The 24,812-nt window shown below is 43.7% G+C and overlaps 1 protein-coding gene across 1 annotated transcript in view; it reads right to left on the reverse strand.

Annotated features, from left to right (window-relative positions):
- Positions 1-12,263, reverse strand: part of Plekhg1 (pleckstrin homology and RhoGEF domain containing G1) — a 210,430-nt gene extending 198,167 nt beyond the window's left edge. Inside the window, exon 1 of the mRNA XM_047557962.1 lies at positions 12,093-12,263. The gene's annotated coding sequence lies outside the window, so the exon portion shown is untranslated. The remainder of the gene's footprint in view (positions 1-12,092) is intronic.
- Positions 12,264-24,812: the final 12,549 nt, after the last annotated feature.

The raw sequence follows: 24,812 nt of genomic DNA on the forward strand, positions 1-24,812 counted from the left end.
GCAGACTTCCTTGATGAGGGGAAACAGGAGAGGGAGCTGAAAGAAGAGAAGGTACAAGGCTGATACCCGGGTAAGCGTGTTGCACAGAGGGCCTGGAAGCAGCGTGAAGCTGGAGCTTGGAGCACCCGAGGGCCACAGGGAGGCCAGGGAGCCGATGGAAAGGGGCCTGTACAAGTAGCTGGACAGGAGACCAGCCCAGGTGAGAGCAGAGCAGCAGCTGGCCTGGGGAGGGTCTCCAGGCTGTTCCATAGACTTCGCTTTTGACTCTGAAGGAGATGGGAAACCACAGAGGACACGACTGTAACTAACAAACCAACAAGGCCACTTTGCTGCTGTGTGGAGGACAGGAGAGGGCAAGATAAAAGCAGAGGGACCAGTTAAGAACGGACTCAAAAAACCCAGGGAGAGAAGATGGTAGACTGGACCAGTCCGGACCAGTGAAGACAGAGAGAAGCTGGAGCTTCTAGATGTCTTGGAGATAGAGCCTACAGGTTTGCCTATGGGCTGGACCTGAGGCCTGAAGGGGTGTGCTCAGAGAAGCCCTGAAAACCTTCTAACTGGGACTTTTACCTCTGCCTTAAATTCCACTGTCAAACTTTCCTTTGGATTAAGCCAGCAGAAGAGGCTTCTGTTCAAATGCATTCAGCAATCAGATTTGGGCTCTTGATAGACCATCAGTGCTGGCTCAGCAATTGCGCTAACAGTCTAGGCAAGAGATAAGAGTCTGAAAGGATGGGAGGGGGCATGATAAGTGAGCATGGTGGGAGGGCTATTTAAGAAGTTATTGCTAACTAAGGACCCGGCAGGAAAGGGAAGGAAAATGGCTTGCTGTGACCATTGAATTGTGGCACTAGTAACTAAGAATTGGAAAAGGAGGGGGGAAACAACCCCAGGAAGTTAGAGGTAGGTCTGGAAATAGAGATTATGAGTCCAGTTCTGGGTGGGTGACTTTGAGTCAATTGTGCAAAAGCCAAAGAGATAAAGCCCAGGAGGAACCTGAATAGGAGTGGGAGGCTAGACCAACCTGCATCATCATCTTTCCCTGGACTTATTTTGAAACACAATAGGGTCTCAGTTTTTGAGCCAGAACATTTAAGCCAGAATATTTAAGTCAGAAATGTCATTGGATTATTTTCTAATCTGCACAGTAACTAAAACTAGGCTACCAGAATCCATTCCCTTTTAATATGAAGGGGTCCTTCAGAGATCGGTGCTAATCAACTGAATTAACAAGTCACACTGTACCACGAGGTTTAGCTATATTCTTTTTCTCTCCAATAAGAATATTAGATTCACATTTGTAGGCTGGTAATTTAGCACTAAGGTTTTCATCCAGAACTCAGACTAACATCAAACCCCAAAACCTCTGAATTCCACTAGATAGTGCAAACACAACTGGACCAAAATTCAAGTCAGAAATTAAGGTCAATGGTGTAACCAGACTCTCCAGTGGGAACAGAAGGAGGAATTGGGCATGATCTACATGTTCCAGGGAGTTACAAGTCAGCCAAAGGACTAAGATGCTTCCCCACACATGATAAGGCATGCTTACAGACTCAGATTGTCGGTACCCTGCCTGGAAATGCACGGGAGGTAGTGGAATGATCTGGAATGTTAGAAAGTCCTCTTACCACTCCACTTTCTCTGACAGTTGCTTATAGTTGAGAAGAAACACAATCCCTGTTGAGTGTGAAAGTTTACAATGAGTGAAAGACAGGCAACGAACATGCATATTTATAGAGCATTTACTACGAACCCATAAAACTTGTAAACCAAGAGAGCTACAGGTCCCAGGGCAGAAAATCATTTGAGCAAAACCACTTTCCATAAGAAAGCTTTATGAAGTGCTAACTCGGAGCTCTTTGGGATTTCCCTAGTGGCTTTCTTTCCATCACCTCTTTTTCCTCCTTCCCCTTCCCCTCTTCCTGTCTTCCTCTTTTTTATTTAAATATTTACCTGTGTACTCAAAATTTCTATTCCTTGACTCATTTGAGATTTTCTTTCTTTTCTTTTTTTTTCGCTTAGGTTTCTTAAAGCTAATTTCAACCAGTGGGAAGAAGTTACTTTGCTCAGATTTGCTCTCCGGGAGGTCACAGTCTTAGTGGGGGAAGACAGATAAGTAAATGGACATCAGAAACATCACATTGTGGGCTAGGGAGGTCGCTCAGTGGCTGAGCACTTGTCTAGACCAAGTGAGGCCCTGGGTTCAATACCTTGCACAACCAAAAATATATTAATTAATCTGTCACATTGTAAGTGCTGGCTTAGAGGTGACATGCCCTGGACCTGAAAGGACACATGGCTGGGGGCGGGATGAGCTTACCCGCCATGGGTCCACAGACAGCATCTCGCAAGCCACATGCTACTTCATTTACTTTGCTCAGGGAAGCCAAAGGACAGAGGGCCACAGAAGTGAAAGATGGAGACAGGCAAGCAGGCAGGGCGAAATCACAGTGGCCACCCTACTCCTCCCACCAAATTCCTTCTTCTCCAGCTTCACTGACATTCAGTTCTGCATCAACCCACTGTTCACCACCTCCTTTGCTCCCACCCTCCCTCAGTGCAAAGCTGTTTCCAGAAGGTTCCACTGCATTTCCTTGCGCAGCAGCCAGAGTGACGATTGGGTATTACTTAGACAGTGCTGCCACTCCCTTGCTCGGCATCCCACGTGGAGCCAAGGCAAAGACCCCTGACTTCATGGAGACCTATGCAGCCCAGCCCCTGCCCTCCTCACCCCTGCCTTCCTCCCGGAACTCACGGAGCTCATTTCTTTCTAGGGTCTTCCATATTTACTTTGTCCACTATCTAGAACGTTCTTCCCTTGGATCTTTTTTTAAACTTTCCATAGGTTACCTCCTGTTATATTTTGGATCTGGAATGTCCCCCAAAGGCCCACGTGTGAAAGGCTCAGTCCTCAGCGTGGCACTACTGGAAGGTAGTAGAAACTTCCAGAGGTGGGGCCTCAGAAAGGTCTGTAGGTCACTGGGGGCCTGCCCTCAAAGAGAACCCCACTACCACCCTCAGTTTCTTTGCTCCCTGCCTTATGGTTAGGTGAATGCTCTGTCACAGGTGCCTGCCATGATGTGCTGCTTTACCACAGCCCAAAAGCAACAGGATCAACCAGTGGTAGACTAGAACCTCTAGAACTGTGAGCAAAATAAACCTCTTTGTAAGCTGATTATCTCAGGTATTTGTTACAGTGATGGAAAGCTGACTAATACACCTACTCCTGCAGGCCTTTCTGAACACCCAAGAAAATACAGTGCTCTCCACCTACTTCCCAGATCAATTTTCTTTAAAGCACTTGTTACAAATTTCCCCTTCACACCAGATTTGGTCTGTCCTGATCATTACTATCTTCAGAAACTAAAAAAATGTACATTGGTTGAATAAACTAATTCTGATCCGAATTTCTGAGTGTGATGAACACTAGGTCTCTACTACAGTGAAACAAACAAAAATAAAAAATGTGCTCCCTCCAGTGACTTTTGCCTTAGGAGTCTGACGGCCCTCCTTCCAATACTAGATGTTTTATCCCTGTTACTGTACTGTTGCCTTATAGTTCCAACCAGCTAGGATAGGAGGAAGGACATCTATCAGAATAAAACTTAAGTGGGACACTCAGTAAATACAATGAGAGACACTATTTATGAAGGGTTAATTAGTACTATGGGTTATCCATATATTATGAATTTAAACCTCATAACATCTTTATAATAGTTTTATCCTCATTTAGAAGGCAGTTTTAAGTAGTTCCCAAATGACAGTATAATTCCAAATGATTTCCATATTTCAACCCTGAGTCTTTAGACCTTAGAAAAATAAACATCTTTCCCAGGCACACCATTTTTTTCATAATTAATGTCTCAAGAACAACATTTGATACCATAAATAAGCAAAGAAAGCAAGAAAATGTTAGATTTGATTGTTACATATATAGTATGCATAATGGAGTATCAGAAGTTTTCTCATTAATGAGTATGGTCTATAGTTTCTGAACATTTGCCAACTGTTTTCTGCATATGTTAGTACCCTAAAACCAAGGAGAGTTTTAGAATATTGCTAGTTATACTTTAGCTAGCATAGAATTACACTTTCTTCTTTATTTCTAGAAGGCACTAGAAACAAATATTGATTATCTTCCTATTTAGAAATTTCTTAACCTATACTACCGGATTGGATGGCCCTGCATCTCAACACATGACAGACCACAGAGCAAAATAAGTCTCCTTTTGTTCCTCAGGGGCATTCTGGATTTGGAAAGTCACAGCTATTAGGGAACACATTGTAACTCAATTCTTAGAACTTTATAATATTTGCTTGCATTTCAGATAAGTTCTAAAAAGAAACAGAAAGTAAGAGTGTATCATATTAACGACTCTTTTCAGATGTCACCTGGATTGGAAGCTGCTAAGGGTAATGCTTCATGGTGATGAGGCAGCCTGTAGACCTTGAGGACTCTGTGTGCCACAGAATCATTATTTTCATGTTATTTTCTCTTCTGTATTTATTATGAGGTCAGATATCTACAGAGTTGAATCTAACAATTACTAAAGGAAAAAAAAGGGGAGGGGGCAGTATCATTTATCTTATATAGACAGTGAAGAAAAGTGGAAAAAAGCCCAGACCACCAAGACTTTCCTCCACAACTATGTTCCAAAAAGTTTCCAAACATTTCCCAAAGCACTTTCCTTGGTATGGCCAATAGCAATCAGCCCCTCCATGCGCCCATTACCCAACCTCCATCTGTTCCCAGGCCGGCTCATTACCCTCCCAGCCCCACCCTCATTATTTCTTATCAAACAACTCCCTAAACACTCTCCTAGATGCTGGGAAAGGCATAATGTAATGCAAGGGAAGGCTTCTCTTTTTCAAAATGAACTTCTAAAGCCAACGCCTCCTCTAATTTCCTCCTCTGCCATCTACTTAGTAATCCTAAAGTCTTGATTCTGATTCTTACACTTCAACACTTAGGTGCTTAGTAGTTTCAAATTTTAAAAAGTGGGAGCCACCTGAATATTTAAACCATAAGCTATTTCAGACCAGCACAACACAGATACTTAAACTAATAACAGGTTTACTTGGTTCAAGGGAACAAACACAGGATCGTATATTTATGCTTCAGATTACAGTTTTCCTCTCTCGAAGCACATCAGAGAAGCCCAGATGTCGGGCTTCGAGGACTGTCTGTAATCACCCGGCCAGGGGAACTGAGCCCTGATGGCTGAAGATCAGCCCCTTCCCTCCTCTTGGCAGCCTCGCCTCTTCACCACTCCCCCTCCAGTGCAGCCAGCTCTCTCATCTCAGGTCAGAAACAGCCTTAAGTCATGGTGACTACGGCTGGACCATGGATAACATGCTTCCCTGGAATGCCTACAAATGACTTCTCCTTTGCATCTACTGGAGACTGATATTTCAGCTGGATTTGGTGTCTGATCTGCTGTCCTCTTAAAACATGAGGACCTTCAGTAACATGCAGAGGGCGGAGGAGGTGGCTTGGGAAGGGAAGAGGTCCGCACTCCGCTTCCTCCTTGGCTGACCAGATTTTGCTCTGGCTTTAGTATCAGAGTTGGGAGAGGGTGGGAGAAACCGACGAGTGCCCCAAAAGGACAGATTCCAGGAGGGCAGAAGGAAGGACAGAAGGGATCACCAGGTGTAGAAAGCCAGAGTGCCACCAAGGGCTAGGGACTTGAGTGACATGTTGAAGTGAAAATCAAAACAGCACAAGGGTCCACTTGATTCCAGCTAGAAATAGCCCAGCACTGTTGAAACGCTCATCGAGTCACCTAGAAAACGAGGGGTTAAAGGACAGAAAGGGCAAGGCTGATAAAGAGGCAAGAGGCTCCAAACCCAGGGCAGAAAAAGGTCTGGAGGAGGACTGAGGGTTTAGAGGGTGGTCAGAGAGCGAATGTTTGCCAGGCAGGCGGGTGGGGGCACAACCGGAAGGGAAGTCATCCTAGAGTGTGAAAACCCCGAGACCTGCCAGAGCAGGGGAGGCGGCTGGGTGGAAACGGAGCCTCTTCCATTTCATTGTCAGAAGGGACCTACTCAGTCAGAGGGATGTTTAGCCCCCTGGGATAGGGAGGAGCGAAGGAGTCGTTATGCTAAATTAAATCTAGAAACCAGAAGGAAGTAAGCCTGGAGCTGACGCCTTCCCTGCTCTCTAAAGGCATTTATGTGCATGAAGGATTCGCACATCTCTGCAGACAGCTGCCAAAAGGAATTACCAACTGCAACAGCTGCTCCACATCACCCTACACAAGTTATGTGTGAGGTCAAGTTCACTCAAACAGCATTCACTGATAACCTTTGGTCAGACCAAAGTGAATGTTTTAAACTGTTTTTAAAGTACATCAGAAGTGTCTTGCAAATACTTTTATTTACTATATTAATATTTCACTCTTTGCCAGGTCCAAGACAACATCCAAGCTAAGAAACAGAGGAAAGAAGCTCAGTTACAATGCAAAAGCATTGTAGCAGGATCTTGTAAGCATAGAGTAACGCTCCATGGATATTCAGTGAATATTTTTTGAGCACAAATAAGAATACACTTCATTGATGCTAAGATGCACATTTTCTACAACTTATGAATTCATCCTACAGTATACCACATCAATATTATTGACAGCATTTCTTTTCTTCAGTGGTAATTTAAAAATGATGTATTTGGGGTGGAGGTGTAGCTCAGTGGTAGAGCATTTGCCTGGCAGGCACAGGCCCTGGGTTATCTTAGAGCTGGTGAAACAACAGGATCTCACGTGTATCTTTAAGGTCTCAGTGCAAATGTTGCCTTCTCCCAAGGATCTCTGGACCACCAGTTGAAGGCAAACCATCTGTCACTCTGATTCTCCCATCTCATTTGTCACATCTCTATGGAGACCATCTTTCTTGTATTGGTCATGCACTGTTCAAGGCATAGTAGGTTCTTAATAAATAGTTCTGGAATGAATAAAATTTATCATTCATTGAGCAATTACTATATGTCAGACCCTGAATGAAATGCTTCACAGAGGAACATAAGAATTACGAAGTCATTCTTATTATCTACTTTAAGATGGAACTTGTAGCAGACGGGTAGAGAATCCAGGACTATTATACCCTTGAAAGTGAATATCTGTCAGCAGAAAATCACAGTCCTCTGGACTTGGGAGTGCTTCATTTAGATGCTCCCGTGCCAGCATAAGGATGGAAGGGCCTGCAAATCTCTCCAATAAAATGAGCAAGGGCTTCAGGAGGAGACAGGTTTTCAAGATTTGCAGGGAAAGACCCAGCATAGATGAGAGACAGCACAGCCACCTGTAGCTTTGAGAGGCCTGTTGACTAGGAGGGATGCAGAGGATGCTAGGAGAAGAGCAGGTTCAAGGACCTGGGGCATCATACTCAGGGCTTGGTCCTCATTCCATATGTAGTCACCAGTGATAAGTTTCAAAGTGGCTTTCATTCCTACCCAACAGAGTTTCCCCCTGTTCAGCCGCAGGTAGAAAGCTGAAAGGTGGCACAGCCGTTCCTATGTGAGCAGATTGCTGTGTCCAACAGAAACTTCAACCCCAGTGTAGAGTCACAGCGTGACTGAGAAAAGACAAAGGAGATCTTGATTATGTCAGTGTGTGTAGAGCCAACTCAGGTTTTCTCATTTTAGGTCTCTCTGAAGGATGGTCACCTAGAACAGTTGCAACCTGTTTTTGAATGGCCAATGGCAAAGGCTGTTTTTTATATTTTTAAAGGGTTACATACAAAACTCTCCCAAAACAGAGTATGCTGCAGAGACCTCTATGTGGCACAAAAACTAAAATACTCATAATCTGAATTTTCACAGGAAAAGGTTTGCCTCCTCTGGATCCAGGACTTCCCCCTCTGGTCCTCTTCCATGTCTGCTCTGTCACCAGCTACTTAAGTTGTACCCAGAGTGACCAGACACATGGAGAATGAGAGCTACTTATGAATTCAAATACTTATGGCTAATTTGATCGTATGATGATTTGTAGATTCAATGATTTCTCTTTTGAGGATTCTAAAGCTTGAGGTCTCAAAAGGACCCACACTCATTGAAACCTTGCTTTTCTTTGACATTTTAAAAAGCTGTCCTTCTCACACACCAAAGGGCTCCCTTGCTTTTGGCCAAATGCAGGAATGGTTTGACCTCGGTGCTGGTGATAAAAGGTTTGGGTAGACTCCGCAGCACCCTGGTTATTAAAGCATACCAAAACAACTTTCTTAATTAAAGGCCCAGTGAAAACCCTGACTCTACTCCCATCAGGTTATTACAAGTGGGCGTAGTTGGAATTTTTTTTTTTTTTTAATTTAGCCTGACATTAACACTCTTCGAGTTGTCTTTCTTCTAGGATTATGTGGGGAGGGAGGGAAAAGGGGCTATGGATGTATGAATTGAGCAGGCTTTAGCTTTCCATCAAAGACTAATTCAATGTAGTTGTCACTCAGTATCTGTGGGGGGGACTGATTCCAAGACTCCTGAGGATACCACGATCTATGGATGTCAAGTCCCTTATATGAAATGGTATACAACTTATGTGCATCTTCCCATATACTTTAAACCATATCTAGATTACTATAATACCTAATGTGATGTAGATGCTTAGTAATTAGTTATACTGTATCATCTAGAAAATAATGACAAGAAAAAGTCTCTACAGGTTGAGTACAGGAACAATTTCCTTTTTCACATATTTTCAATCCACAGTTGGTTGTGTATGGGGATGCAGAACCCACAGATATAAAGGGCTGCCTATACTTACCAAAGGAAGATGTACAGATTTAGAAATTTTAACTTGGCCCACCTCTCCTTGGAAAAAAATCTTCTGGTAACCTTATGTATATAGATTGAAAAGATACTCAGACTCAAACATGGAAACTTCTAGATACCCAGCTGACTCCTAATCACTGGCATTGGATCACCCAGGAATACTTCACAAGCCACTAGCATCCAGGTGCCCTATGGCCCAGTTGTACTGTAACCAACCTGGGTCCTCTGCTGGGACCATAGATTAGTCATATATATTTTCTCTTTCTTGCTGAAACATCTGTTCATCAGCATGGGCAGTACAAAGCTGAATAATATGCAGTCAGCTCTTAATCACTTGGAGCTGGCTCCTCAACCAGTGAGTTCTACTTGGCACAGATGCCCCTGGCTCTGAATGGCTGGATGGATTGGGGTCAGCTTTTCATTTCACCAAGCAAGACTGATGCAGGCCTGGGATGAAATATTAATATCTGAGCTGTCTGCCACACAAGCATGAGGTTATTTAGAGTCTTTGTCTAGAAAGTGTTTCCATTCCTGTCCTTGCCTGACTAGGTGAACATTTCGTATTAGAAGCCACAGTTTCCCTAAGTCAAAAGAGACAAGTGATTTTGTTTGTTTGTTTGTTTGTTTCTGAAAGAGTGAACCATTGCGTTTCATCAAAAACATGTCTTCGTGCAACTGCAACTTTGAGGGAGTGCACTTTAGGGGAAAGAGACATGAACCTGAGTTCAATCCTGGCTCTGCCAACCTAGAGTATGTGTAACCTTCAGCAAAATCTCTCCCTCCTGGGCTTTGCTTTATCAAAAACAATCATCTTCAAAGCACACCACATGTGCCAAATACTTTAATATGGATTATTTCATTTAATCTTCAGCATAAGGCTAGAGGTAAAGGCCATTCTTTGTAAAATTTACAGAAGAAGAAATAAGGACAGGTGAGAATATCCAGAGAGCCATTGACTTTGATTGTTACTTTCCTTAATTATAAAATAATCCGTGTCTAACTAGTTCCCTTAGGGGAGTCAAGGTGCCAGAGCTAATGAGATGCCAAGGCAAGCTTCACATGCAGGTGGGCTAATCTCAGAACACTTGTTCTTAACCACCCATGCTTGCTGAATCTTTAAGATGTAAGAATCTAGGCTACATCATCCAAAGCCCTCTAGCTTTTATAGTCCAGGGATCTAATTATCCCTGCAAGGGGCTTAAAAGATGACAATAGTTTGAAAGTCCAACTACCAGCAATGAAAAGTGGGGGGGGGGGCACAAAAAGTGGATTGTGGCATAAAGAATCAGAGTATCGATTCAGGAATTGCTTTTAGTTTACTAAGGGTTCCAAAGATTTAGGGCTACTCAGCATTTCCCATATGTACATGTCAGACTGTAAACCGCGAAAGCTGAATTCAATCATTAAAACAAATGATACCCTCGAGCGGGAAAACACAACAGTACTGCTGATGCTTGGTTTTGAAAAAATTATGTTGCCATTTTCTATTAATTAAAATGTGATCATCTAGCCTCTTTGAATTACTGCTTAAATCACCCATGGAAATGTTTAAACCTGGATTCAGTATCAATCATCTACATTATAGGCACCTAAAGGAACTGATTGCCCATGAGGAAGATGGAGATAAGAAAATTCTACCAGGGAAAAGCATCATCTGGGCATGGATTTGACTGTGAGACAGCAGTTCGATTCTCACTTTGCTCTGCTCTTTAGCCAAGAGCTTTGGGGAACTGGTACACAAGAGAAAGGGACAGTGGGAAGGTCAAGTGGTAAATCCTGTTAACCCATTTGAGTACCAAGCAGGGAGGTCGGAAAACTCTGCGGAAGAAAATTTCTTCAGGTGTTCTAGTGTCTTGGACCGGGGACAAAAATTCGGGCCAGGAATTGGGAGGCCCTACTCAAAAATGTTAAGGGTCAAACATCAATTCATTACTTTTGTATGGAAATCTTAAATACTGTAGAACAAATAAATACTACAGGGGGAGGTGGGGAATGTGCATGAAACTTTAGAAACTATCTGGTTTATACTCAAAGAGGAAGCCAAAGTTAGAATGGAGTTTTTGATTCCTTGACATGATAGACTTGGAAACATTTTACAGCACTTTAATAAAAATCCAAAATCTATAAATTTCTTACACGTATGTCAACTGCAGAAACTACAAACCAGAACGAGCTAATTTTACCACCCGATAACTATTTTTGCTGTATTATGCGATCTATCTAGACCTGGAATTCTGGTAAATGACAATTTTAACCCAGAGTTAACATTCTGGTCGTCTCCTGGTTTAACTACAAAGCACAATTTCTGTATCCAATCCGTCCAAAATCCCCAAACCAACTCTCCCTGGGAGATCGCCCTCGTCTTCTGAGAGCAATGCCTGACCAAACAGCTTTTCACGGGACACACATTCCAGGACTTCAGAAATATGCGCAGTAGCCTCGGCCACCTGAGGGCGGTACAAAGGGAGCGCTAAGGACCAGAACTTAATGAAACACCGGCTTTCCAAATAGACTCTACCAACACATGAAAAGAAATTGTCTACCTCATTGTTTCCCATAAGCGGAGTGAAACCGAACGGCTTAACGACCTTTTTCTCCATTCGAGCGTCCTAAAACTTCTGGCTTAAGCAAAAGACCAGGGCGGACACAAAGAGGGGGCGGGCTCGGGCATCGCCCGCAGGTCCGGCTGTCGTCCGGGGCCAGGACGGTCGGCAAAGTCACAGCCCACCAGATGTGACCGTTGATCCCCGTGGCGGACGAGCCGCAGGCTCTCAACTCCCCTACCCCACCGCCTAAAAATGCTTATTTGCGGAGCCAGCACGAGTTTCTGCAGAGGCGCGGCTCCTCCAGGCCACCGCGCCGCAGCTCCCCGGCCGCCAACTCCCACCGCGGGTCACCCGCTCCTGCGGGGCGCCGGGACCGCCGCTGAGGAGTGGGGCGAGGGTGGCTGGCCGTGGGGTCCCGTTTGCGCTCTGTTCCGTCGGAACCGGGGCGCAGGCGACTCCTGCTTGCACGCAAACTCTTCGCAGCAGCAAAGGTCGCTGCGCGGTGGTTGCGGCGAGGCACGCCAGCGCCCGGCCGCGCAGATCCAGGCTGCGCCGTGGCGGAGAAACGGGGCTCGGGGCTCCCGGGGCGGCGGCCAGCACCCCGGCCAGACCCTGACCTCCCGGCGGCGCGGCGCTCCCCAACACCCTCTGTCCCTGCCCAGGGGCGCGCAGGGGCCCGCGGAGCGGCCACCACGCCCCGCCCGCCCCCACCTGCAGATCTGGGGCGCGGCCGACGCCCCTGGGTCCCCCGCTCCATCTCCGGAGGAGTCCCAGCCGGCGCTTACCGAGAGGGCGGCTCCCGGGCGCTGGCGCGGCGCTCGCAGGTCGGTGGGGAGGCGCGGGCTGGGCGGCAGTGCGCTGCGCTGCCCCGGCTCGGGCGGCCGAGCGCCCTGCAGCGCCGCGCGGCCCCGACTTCCTCTTCCTCGGCCGGTCCGCCCGCCCCTCCCGCGCCCGGACGCCGCTCCTCCGCCGGCCGCGAGCCGCGGGTCGTCCCGCCTCCCCTGCGCGCTGCGGGCCGGCAAGGTGGGGCGAAGAGGGGGACGCGAAAGAGAAAGGGCGATTAAGCGCTTGGCCCCGTCTCTGGAGCGGTGCCAGGGAGAGCAGTCAAATTACAGCCTCGGGGGAAAGAGAGTTTTTTGAAATCCCTGCTACTGTTTCGCAGACACATTACTTTTCTACAGTTGCCGCGATCTTCTGGTTTAGCCTCCCTGGGACGTGATCATTTCCTACAGGAGTTCTTTAAAATAATATCAAAATAATCTCTTTAAGTCAACACGCTAGTTTTACGCAGAAGCTCTGGGGTAAGAGCAATGTCAAAAAGAGAGGGAAGCTCGCTGTTTTGCAGGTATCATTACCCTAATCGCCTCAGTTGATGTACCAAACGACCTTTGCTCAGAGAAAGTAAAAGTGAAAAAGGAGGCAAAGAACCACCTTTGAGATAGCCGGTCTAAAGGCACCGACTCTGCAGTAAAATTGTGACTTCAATCAAAGGTGAAGTCATTTCTTGACACCTCCCATGAAGCAGACCTATCGGGTTTACCCATGGCCTCCAGGAGTTTTGGTGACATTGCACTGTGCCCCAGGTCCACCTTCAGTTTACCAGTCGCTAGCTTGTGACCCAGGGAGTAATTTAGCCTTTCTGTGTCTCAGATCCTCACCTGTGAAATGGGAATGATGACGATATCGCCTACCTCAGAGTTGCTGTGTGATTTAAATAAGTCAGTGTTCTTGAAAGGCTTAGGAGACTGCCCAACACCTAATAAAGCCGAGGTAAATGGTAGCCATTGTTGTTGAATTTCCCCTTTTATTTGCCTTTATTCATGTATATGGTTTTTAAAAATCATAATTTTTGTGTAAAGTTTTGTGTACAAAAAGTGAAACTTAAGTTCTGTTTTATAATTTATTTTTGTCTCCCAAACTGACTTGGGAGTGGGTTATGCTTGGAATACATTTACTATGGCATGTTTGTGATGGGATGGAAATGGATATTTGCCGTTTTCCAAACACCTTTGCAGGGTCTTGGGTTGGGCTCTAATTGCCTTTCATAGGAAACTGAGGCTGAAGAGTCTTGTTTAAGACTCTCCCCAGAATCTGGAACTCCTCCCACTAGCCACATGTGCAGCCCCTTTTCTCTATGTTACAGACATGGCAGCCGCACCCCACTTGGTACAGCATGTTTGTGAAATAGTGCAGTAGTCTCCCTAACCACAGTTTTGCTTTCCAGCGTTTCTGTTACCAAAGATCAACAATCTGAAAATATTAAATGGAAAATCCCAGAAACAATTAATAATGATTAATTTATAAACTGTGCACCATTCTGAGGAGCACAGTGAAATTTCTCACTACCCTTCTTTGTTCCACTTGTGATGCAAATCATCCCTTGTCCAGTGTATCCTCGCTGTATACACTACCCCCTACTAGCTGTTTCATCTCTCAGAACATCTATTGCAGTATCATACGTTTGTCTCCAATTAACCCTTACTTTATTTAATAATGGTTCCAAAGGGCAAGAATAGTGATACTAGCCATTTTATTATGGTATACTGCTGTAATTTTTCTATCTTATTAGTTTTTATTGTTGTTCTCTTACTGTGCCTACTTTATATATTAACATTTTCAGAGATTTGTTTGTAGAGGAAAAAAATCACAGTATATATAGGACTCAGTACCCTCCACAGTTTGAGACATCCACTGGGGGTTTGGGAATGCATTCTTTGAGGACAGTATGGGTGACTGCACTACTTTTCTGGTCTCTTATCAATCCTGTGACTAGCTACCCCTTATTTGACAGTTCAGAGGAGCTACTTGGTGAATGTATTCCTGACGGAGGGTCAGGGGTTGGGGGCATCTTGAAGAGGAAGGAAAGAAAACTGGGGTTTCCTTCTCTCCAAGATACTGTGACTTAGAGTGAAGCCACTGGAGGGGTGGGGATACCGTGAAAAGACTAGTCCCTGCAGAGTTTGTCACTTGCCAGCTGTTCCCCTTGGGCAGAGGACAATTGCAAGCCATGGAGCTCTATCTATGGAGTGGTTCTATTTCCTGCCCAGCCTGCCCCCTTTTTGTCACCTTAGTTTAGTAATGAGATGGGCGTAGGAAGTGGAAAGGACAAGAAGCTCTTTGGTTGATTCTGTGCATATACTATGACTGGGCACCTAATTCACCCTGTCCCTCCTGGTTTCCCAGTGGGTGCACACTGCCCTTCAGATACCTGACGGAGTGTGGTCTGCTTGGAATCCCTTGGCCTGACCCACTGAGGATCTAGTTAAGCTGTGTGTGCCCTGCACTTAGCTCAGCATGGAACATGGTAGACTTTCAATGATAGACGTGCAGATGGGTGGATGAATGGATGAAGGACAGGTACAGAGTTGTGAAAATGCTATTATGTAGCCCTGCATGTAGGTAACAAGCTACACTTCCCCTTTAAGGAAAAGAACTCAGCTACATAGCTTTCTAAGGTCATGTCTAATATCAGGGAGAGTCTTTTGAAGAGAAGTTTATCTAATACTCTTGTGTCTGTCTAAGGTCAAAAAAAGAAGACAGAAACCACTTAAAGTCTTTATAAAAGAAGGACTTAATAATGCAGTGAACTGCCTATAAACATGATGGAAGAACCAAGAACTAAAAAGGAGACAGTGGGTGAAACAGCCAAGAGATTAAGGGCAGCAGGAAGCCACCGCCACCTCTAGACTGGGCGGGGGGCAGGGAGAGGGGTGTTACAGAGGAAGCTGTTGGAGCTTGAGAAATAGCCATTGCTATGGACCCTGACAGAGAGGAGGAAAAATACCATTTTCTCCCTCCCTTTAGCTTCCAATCCTGGTGCCATCATTGATGGAACTCTGCTGACAGAGACCTGGAAGAAGGCCCGTAGCCCCCCGCCCAGCCCTGCAATCCTGGGAGACTGAGCAGGAGAAGGCAAGAAGGGTCTGAGGGCAACGGGCCCAGGCCTGGCCTATCCCTCAAACTTCTCCCTCTCAAAAAAGATGGGGTCTATCAAACAGACAGCTGTGAGAGAAACGTTTTTTGAGATTATTGAACATCTCCTAAAGCATGATACTGTTTCCTCAGACAGACCCTGTCAGGCAGACACTAGAACGCCTAAGGTCACAGAGTCAGGAAAGTTCAGTGACTTGGCTCACAGTTCTAGGGGACGGCATAGGGCACAAGCACAGAGCTTTGCACTCAGTTCTCAAGGCCGCCCACTAACACGGCTCTGTTTCTAATGAAAGGCAGTGCAGTGACGTGGGCTGGGAGGCCGTCTCACCCCAGGGTCACCAGTCCATGCACACACGGGACCCCAATGTTTGCAAAGCTTACAGAGTTGGACGGCTCCATCACACTCTGCTTTAATTTTACAACTTATGTTGATAACTTTAATGACGTTGATGGTGACTGCACTGAATTTATGATTATACAAGATCAGAAAAATCATGCCTATTGGATTATAGGAGCCCCTCAGGAAAAACCCGGGTGGTGCTTATCTCTTTTTTTTTTCCCTCTTACAAAAACAAACAAACAAAAACTATTTTAATTTCAAATTTGGATTTGTGAGACTTTATAAAAAACAAAAAGCAAAACGAACAAAAAACTGTAGACTATCCTGGCCATGTGAGCAAGCTTAGGGTGAGGGGAGTGGCTTATGACAATCTCATGGAGACAGAGGACCAGGGATGCAGGCAGGTGGGTTGATGTGTCTCTTCTAATTCTCTGCAGCCAGAAGTGACCATGTGTATTGAAGTCTGTTTTGGAGCTGGTGCGACTTTCCAAGCCTCTGATTTTACCAGAAGATTTTAAAAATTAGGAAGCTGTACCAACCTCAAAGAGTGAGGATAACATGAGAAAAGTTCCTATTTATTAGTATCTAACTGAGTTGGACCTAAAAGTGGCTAGAGGAATTTGAGACCATCTGAAAATCCTGAGATATCCAAATGATCTGCTGCTGACCTGCAGCAAGAGCACCTGAACTCTCCATCGTGAGTCACCTGCTGGGTGAAGGCCTGTTTCAGAGGCAAGTGCAAAGTCTTTATCCATTAAGGATGAAGTGGTGGAGGATTATCCTGTGCATTCTCAGAGTGGCAAAACAGGCCATGGCACAGGATGAGGGCACCAGATGTCAGCCAGGGTAAGAAAAAGGAAAGAGACACCCATATGCCAAAAAAGGCAATGATCAGAGACATGCGAGAATGAGAAGCTTCAAAGCTCACGGCCAATGACGTCTTTCCACCATTCCTCTAATTGCCCACCTCCATACTGATCACTTGCTAAAGTGAGATATGTGTGTAATATGCTTTACAAATATTGACATTTGAGGAAAAAAAATTCTAGAACTTTAAACTGAGGGTTAATACATGTTGGGGACATAAGCAAAATTCAAGACTAGGCAGATAGCCTGAACACCTTTGTAATAGAGAACATCTATTCTATTAAAATAAAGCATTGTGGACAAGTTTATACCTTTGCTTCACAATTAGCTTTTTATGAAGTTGATAATAGGTTACACATTTCAACGGTTTTGATAGTTAGTGGTTTTCGTTTTGTTTTTTTAAGCTGTTTTCTTTATTGGATGTGTTGAGGGGAAAAGTTACTTTCAACTTTATTCCTCAAAAAATAATTGTGTTTGGAAGTTTTCTGTAGGAATAATTCAACACCCTCTAGAGTTGCTTGGACATGTGTCGGGTGTGCTTTTGGTTGTCACTATGGAAGGGGGAGTGCTGGGATGCGGTGGTGGGGTGCCAGGAGTGCGGAACTTTCTACGCTACTGAGATAGTCCTGCAGGAGGAGCGGGCCACCCTAGACGTCAGTAACGTCTCCCTGCACTCACATTGGGAGCCGTCTCTTTAAATGGGGCACCTCAAATCTAAATGCTTTCGGAGGCTAGGCCTGTAAAAATATTTGTTCAGCGGTTCAGAGCTGTCAGGGTGCAGTGCACACCTGGAGGCAAGTGAATTCAAAGGTCTTTGAACACCTTTTTGGCCAAACAAAAACATCCTCTTAAGCCAGATCCCTGTGGATCTCCAGGTTGCTTCTTTTATTCCCAATTGCTTTCGGTAACTTTTGAAACCAAAATGGAAGGAATTATTGCTCCCTCCTCTTCCTCTTTTTCTTCTTCTTCTTCCTTACTCCTTAAAAACATACAGTCAACTGTCTAGGAAAATACTGAGAGAAAATACTTTGCTTTTCCCTAAGAATTCAAGTCCAGGGATACTAAATTAAATGGGTAGGGGGAAAGAAGACCATGTTTAGCCGTAACAATTAAATCAACTGTGAAGGCATCTGTAACCAGTAAACTGGTGGCAGAGGCCCCAAGCATGTTCCCTTGTCCTTCCACATCTCTTCCCTCTCCCACTGTGGATGTTGTAAAACCCTCACGTTGGTTGGTACTGATTGCTACTGGCTGTCTTACATTTACCAGGTCCCATCTCTACATTACGCATTCTGAATGCAGTACCTTATTTAATCCTCACAACTAGGGCTACTTTCTCCATTTTATAAATGAAAGCTTATAGAATTTAAGTAATGTGACCTTGGGTGTTTTTTAAATTATCTATTTATCTGCACACACACACACACACACACACACACACACACACACATTGGTATCAGAAATTAAACCCAGGGGTGCTCAACCCCTAAGCCACATCCCCAACCATTTTTATTTTTTATTTTATGACCAGGGTCTTGCTAAGTTGCTTAGGGACTTGCTTAATTGTTTAAGCTAACCTTGAACTTGCAATCCTCCTGCGTCGTTCACCCAAGCTGCTGGAACTACAGTTTAAAGCTATCACCAACTCTTTTTAATTTTAATTGATATTTTAATTTTAATTGATACAGTTATTGTACATATTAATGGGATACCATGTGGCATTTCAGTACATGTATACAACATAAAATGATCAGTTCAGGGCAACTGGCATATCTATCATCTCAGACATTTATCATTTCTTTATATTGGGGACACTCGGCATTCTATTAGTTATTTTGAAATATTGAGTTGATCGTTGTCAACCATGATTATCCTATTGTGCTATAGGACGCTGGAAGTTATTCCTCTGGTCCAACTGTACCCCTGAACCTGTTAACCATCCTTGTCTCCCTTTGCCCTTTCATATCTGGTAATGCCCATTTTATTTCCTATGGCGAAGGAGCAGTGCAGGAATTTGGAATCAAATCTGTAACCCCAAGACTGACCCCATAAGTACCAAGTACCAGTGTCAGTGTGTTCTACGTGAATCATACATCTTAATCTTTCAGTTTTGGTTGCCTTCTTTTATGGCTGCAGGACCACCTACCTTCTTTTGAACCTTGGAAGAATGCATACACATGCTCTGATAAGAACATACTCTAAATCTTCATCCTTGGATTCTTTATCTAGAATCCAGTGATCCTACAAATGGGAAAGATTTTTCTTAGATCATTTGTGACAAAGCCTGCCCTGGTGTCAATTCATTTGTCAATAAAGCCTAGTATGCAGTGTTTGGAAACAGCTATGGTTTAGATTAGTGTCCCCCAAAGACCCAGGTATAAAAGACTTTGTCCCCAGTCCATGGTACTATTAGGACTTGGTGGAAACTTTAAGAGTGCGACATAGTGAGAGGTCTTCAGATTATGGGGGTGGGCCTCCTCAGGGGCCGGGCAGGTGGGGGTGGTTGCAGGATCCCAGAGCCTTCCTCTTCCTCTCTCTTTTGATTCCCAGCTGTCTGGTGAGCAGTTCTGCACTGCCTCACCTTCCTGACATAAGGTGTTGCCTCACCACTGACCCAAAGCAACCGGGCCAGCCAATCGGACCGAAAGTCCTAGAACCGGAGGCCAAAATAAACCTCTTCTCTATATGTTGATTGTCTCAGATATTTATTATCAAGACAGAGCTCGAATTAACACAGGCCATTTTGTAGTTTCATTTAAGAATCCTATTTAGTGTGAATTTTCAGTCATTTAACTGTAGGAAAATTAAGATATTTGACTTTAAGGGGTGCTACCTCAGGCTCCTGCAGGACTGTTACATTATGTATGATAGATGTACTGTTTATCTTTTTAAAATCCCCTTCAGAAAAGACCTAGAAATAGGAATTGGGAATCTGAAATTTGAAAGAACACACATTATATTGAATAGATACTATTAAAACTATGTTTCATGAATGGTAAGAAGCAGGGGCAGGTTGAAGCTGGTTTGTACCAATTTTTGAGAACTATTTATTAAAATTTCAGGAATTTTCTGAGCCATTTGATGTCTAATTGGTAGCTGGAGATCAGCAGTGATGAGAATATTTACACCACAGAAGTTGGCATGAGTTACTCATCAGGCTCTCCTCCCTCCCGGCCTCCCTAGAGCTGGTTGTTCAAAGTTCACCAGCACAACATTGGAAGAGGTAGGAGTTAAGAAAAAATATCACATGCAGTGAGCTCCTCCCATTCCACCCTTCCCAGCAGCTGGGAAGTCCGGGCCTCCAGCTCAGTAGTTCTAAGGGAAGATCTAGAAAAGAGAAAGAATATGGTTCACCTGGTTTCACTCTTCATAGATGATTTTAATCTTTTTGCCCTGAGAATAAGTGTGAGAGTTAGAAAAGGATTGCTTGGTGCATCTCAACTTATCAGGAAATGAAGCTTCTAGAGTTAGCTCAGTCCTGTGGCCCAAACTTCATTATCAATAAGGAGCAGCACAGGCCTTTGGAGGAATAAAGAACAAGAAGCTATTAATTTGAGATACATGTTATTGATGCATCCAAAAAAGTAGTTCCTGTGGCATTGCTGTAGATGACTTGAGTCTGCTCCTGGGGAGGGGAAGGTGCAAAAATTTTTTGCTATGATGTCTGTGATACCAGTTTTATGGGGGTTGTGATGAAGACTGAGATGTGAATTTCCTTCCTCCTCCTCTTTTTTCTCTCTCTTTCTTTATGGAAGACATGAAAAATAGGAAAATTAAGGTTTTACTATACAAAGGTGGATCACCAAAGGCTACTGGAACCATGGTCTCTAGATGCTGAGGCTTTGCAAAGGACCAGCGACTGGTGACCCTACAGTGGTCCAGCCAAAGGGGTTCCTGGACTCCCTCCCTCCTCACTCAATCCAAGCAGGATGTTTGGGCCTTATTTGTCAGATGTTTGGCAGGGCTTGAAGGGAGAGTGCATGGGGAGCTCACTTGTACATGAATTAGAACATATTTGGAGGGAATCCGGTTTTCAGCCCCCAGAAATCCTCACCCTTGTATACTGCTGCCTTTAAATGGACTTCTGAGTTACCTAGTTTGGCGTTCTTTTCTGCATCTTCAAACTTAACTCTTCAAACCATGCTGGGGGAAGTTTTAAATTTGAGGTCTGATTGTGTATATTGTAGAAAGGAATGAAAAGGGATTGAATCACGGTGGGGAACAAAACTATCAGCTGAAGGGAGAAAAGACTCGAAATCACTCTTATTCACTAACACTGAAAAATGGTCTTTGCAACTGTAAATTGCCAGTGTTCTTTCAGGCAGGACATCATCTTAGAAGTAATTATCTAGGGCCATCAGTAAGGTCTCTGTGATAACTCTAACTAGAAGCTGCAGATTTGGAGATTTGAAATGTTCTGTTGAAAGCCACTCCTGTTTTGCATTTCTATTTTAAATGGGGGTGGCTATATTTCATGAAAACTATAATGCCTTATTCCAAGCAAAAGCAATGAAAACCAATAAAATGGGGCTTTAAGGGCTGTTCTGGCACCAATGACAAAGTGTTGCTTACAGTGTTTGCAAGAAGGAATGAAATGATGTAGAACTGGGTTTTCACAATACATGTTTAGCACCTTAAAGCATGAACTTTTAAGTGTAGTTTAATACAATTCAACCCTGTAAGACAAACGCAAAGTTTTTTAAAAATGAAATCTCATGAAATTCTCCAAGAAAAGAATGGAAAATTCATTTTGGATGTAGAAATGTTGGCATTTGAAAAGTCAAAGACTTGAAATTTAAAGAGCTTAATAGTGAAGGAAGTGTTTATCAGCAGGCTTTTACATGTCAATCTTGGAAGAACAGGAATACAACTGAGGAACAGACATGAACCGGGTGGACAGGGAGGATTAAAATTTTGCTTTGTCTTTGGAGGTCCTTGAAGTGAGAACGGAGCTGACGCCACTCCAACTCCAATGTACTTTCTATAAGTCAGCGCGATCGAACTGGGTGATTTGCTAAAATGTTATGGTGGACTGAGTTTTTGTCATATATGCCAACTTAAAAGCATCTTAATACTCATTTTTTGTCCAAATTCTTTTTGTTACTAAATCCAGGGATATTAATATAGAGTATGATAATCTTAGGAATTATTAAGAATAAACCAAATAGTTTTAGTATGTACCAATTCTCCGGTGCATGTCCAGTGAGGGCATCCTAAGTTTTTAGGATCACATTTCGCCTTCATTAAAGACTGGCAATACTGCTCACTGGTTCATATCATTCTTTTCAGAACAGAAATAAAACTCATTCCCATCACAATCATATTTGCATATATATATTTCTCTCTTTGAGTAAATTTGTTCTTCTATAGGTTTATCCTTTGAATAGCTGCCTTATTTTTTTCTTTTTAATTTCTGAGTCCTCCTACTAACCTCCCACCCCCAAACTCAGCTTCATTCACATTATCAAAATCCTTGTTCTCATTAGCATTTTCTTCTCATCCTAATTTAGTAAAACTGATTCTGTAACGTAGATACATCCATTGCCTAAGGACTCTGAGATACTGTACTTTCCTTTGGAATTTTATAATAGAACTAATAAAATGGAAAACCAAAGAAATATAATGCTTTTTTTTTCTAAAAGTGTTACACTGAGAAAATCATTCTTTTAAAAATTAATTTTTTTATTTCTCTAATTCCTTTTGGCTTATTCATAACAGTTGAACAACTGACTTACATAACAGACAGAAACTGCCAGCTAAATATCTAGATGGAAACACCAGAGAAGATGGAAGCCCCACCAACCACGCAGCCTCAACTTTCTGTGTAAGTTGGAGTCCCTTGGAACGTGGTTAACCTAAGACACACTCAGTAGCTGGCTTTCAAAGTCACTTTTTCTGTAATTACAGAAGGACTTCGATTGTGAAGAACCCAACTCCGTGACCACTTTCCAGCAACCCAATACCTTCCTGAGAGTGGACCCCTACATTTCTAGCAAAAAGTTTTGAGCTCCTATTTCCTTTAGGAAACATATCCTTTAACTTTCAAGAACAGAGGGGTCTTTTAAAACCATTCATCAAGTCAGAAAAGGGGGAAGAAATAAAGAAGACAACCTTGATATGGGCTAATGCAATTAACCCACACCTTCTGTAATTGTACAATTAAAAACAATACACGAGGATAAAATAACCATATACCTCCTGGAGGACTACTGTCTATTCCTTTCCTTGTAGTCCTCCCACTCCAGCTTTATAGTTCAAGTTCAAATTGTTTCATTCCTGGCTAGAAAGTGCACTCCACATAGTGCTGCTGCTAGCCTGATCTCGTGATACTGCTTGCAAGCTGGTAACACAGGAAGGGTCCCCAAAAGGCCAAAAGCAAATCAAGCTGCATGGCCAGGGAGGAATTTGAGCATGTGACCCAGAAAGTAGGCAAAGAAGCAAGGATTTTTGAGTTGTGCAGACTGACCAAGTGACCTGCAACCTGTGCATCCCCTCTCCATGTGAACCCTTAGTTATGTCCTTCAAAGTCACGAATACACAACCGTTCCCGCCACTGCAGTTCTTCCCAGAAAGGAAGTTATTCACTAGGCAGTCACATGGAGCTGGGCAGCTGGTGCTGCAGGTGCTCATTGGAAAAGAACATATCTAGTTAAATGTCACTTTGTACAGATTTGCTCCGGGGCTGGGGTTTAGCATTGTCTTTGGGGAGGACTCTCTGTTTACCCAACTTGGAGAAAAGACAAGCTCAATTGGGGATTGATTATCTGAATTATATCTAATTTCTAATGCAAGAAAATAAGGAACTCATTGTGGATGAGTGTGGAATATAGGCCAGTTAGATGCCCATAAACATCCCCCAAATCAACTAATTTAGAAAGATGAAAGAAGAATTTGGTACTCTTGGAACAAAGACTTTTTCTTAAAAGGAGTCATGGATGTGAATCCTAGTAACATCAGTTTGTCTTATGTGTTTCACAAATTTCTTAGTAAGAAAGCTTCAAGCTCTTACTGGCAGGTCTGTTTACTATTTCAGCACATTATTTACACATTTAGCTTACCTTCATTGCTTTAAAAAAACTATATGTGGGTCATCTCATAATGTAGACTAATGTAGATCAACTTATAATGTAACATTAATTTTTGATTAATTTCTTTCTTTCTTTTTTTTTTTGTACCCAGGGTGCCTAACAACTGAGCCACATCCCCAGCCCTTTTTTGTTTTTTATTTAGAGACAGGGACTTGCTGAGTTGCTTAGGGCCTCGCTAAGTTGCTGAGGCTGACTTTGAACTCTAGATCCTCCTGCCTCAGCCTCCTGAGCCACTGGGATTACAGGCATACGCCACCATGCTCAGCTTGATGTATTTTTTGTTTGATGATTTCACAATGTTATGCATTCAAAGAACCTCTCAAGATTGCAAAAGAAAGAGACTTAGACCAGGACACTTCACCCTCAAGCTAATACCCAGAGGGTGCAGAAAAGGCACCTGAGTTTATGCAGGAGAGTGCCTGAGAGCACCTTATGAATCCTCATGTCATCCATCCCTTACACACACTCCAGTGGGTTCCCAGTGTCAAATGGAGTTCAACTCCTTAGCCCAGCATTTCAGATCTACTAATCTAGCCCCCGTGTCACCACCTTGGCATTCATCATCATCTTCATCTTCATCATCATCACCATCATCATTTTCATTCTACCCTGATTTTGTAGTTAACCAAACCTACCAATGAGCATTGCCCAGATATGTCATGTGAATTCATTTGTGACTGGAATGTGCCTTCCTGGGGTCTTTGAGGAGATGAACCCCTTCTCCAAGGAGAAGTTCCAGTTCCTTGGGTTGCTTGAGATTTTCTCCAAACCTGGCTCAGAATGTTCAAACCAAACATCATCTATATGTTCTTGTCTCCCCAGACTGCAATAAGGACCAAAACACTTCGCAGGGTGTGCTGAGTGTGGACATTGGCGATGGTAGAAAAAGACGGGTGGACGTTTAACTTCATGATGGTCAGACTTGTATTTACATGACTTTTTGTATTTAAAAAGGCTCAGCAAACAAATTTATCGTCCTGAAGGAAGTTACTCATATAACAAAGTGATTCCTTGGTGGGTGTGTTAAAGTCTCAGCCTCTGAATGAAGCTATTTTTGATACACTGCTGACCACTTTGCAGAAGTTTAGCAGGTAAGTTAGAATGTAAGCTAGATTAAGAGGATCCTTGGTGCACTGTGATGTTCCTCTCTCATAGAAGAGGGTGCTCTACATGGAGTTTTACTTGCTAGAAACTGATGCTGCTCAGCTTAGTTCCATGAACAAGATGATGCTGTACATCGACAGCTACTGTGTCCTAAGTGCAAAGTCAGTGACTCC

This window comes from Sciurus carolinensis, chromosome 7 (assembly GCF_902686445.1).
Source record: "Sciurus carolinensis chromosome 7, mSciCar1.2, whole genome shotgun sequence".
Taxonomy (NCBI): domain Eukaryota; kingdom Metazoa; phylum Chordata; class Mammalia; order Rodentia; family Sciuridae; genus Sciurus; species Sciurus carolinensis.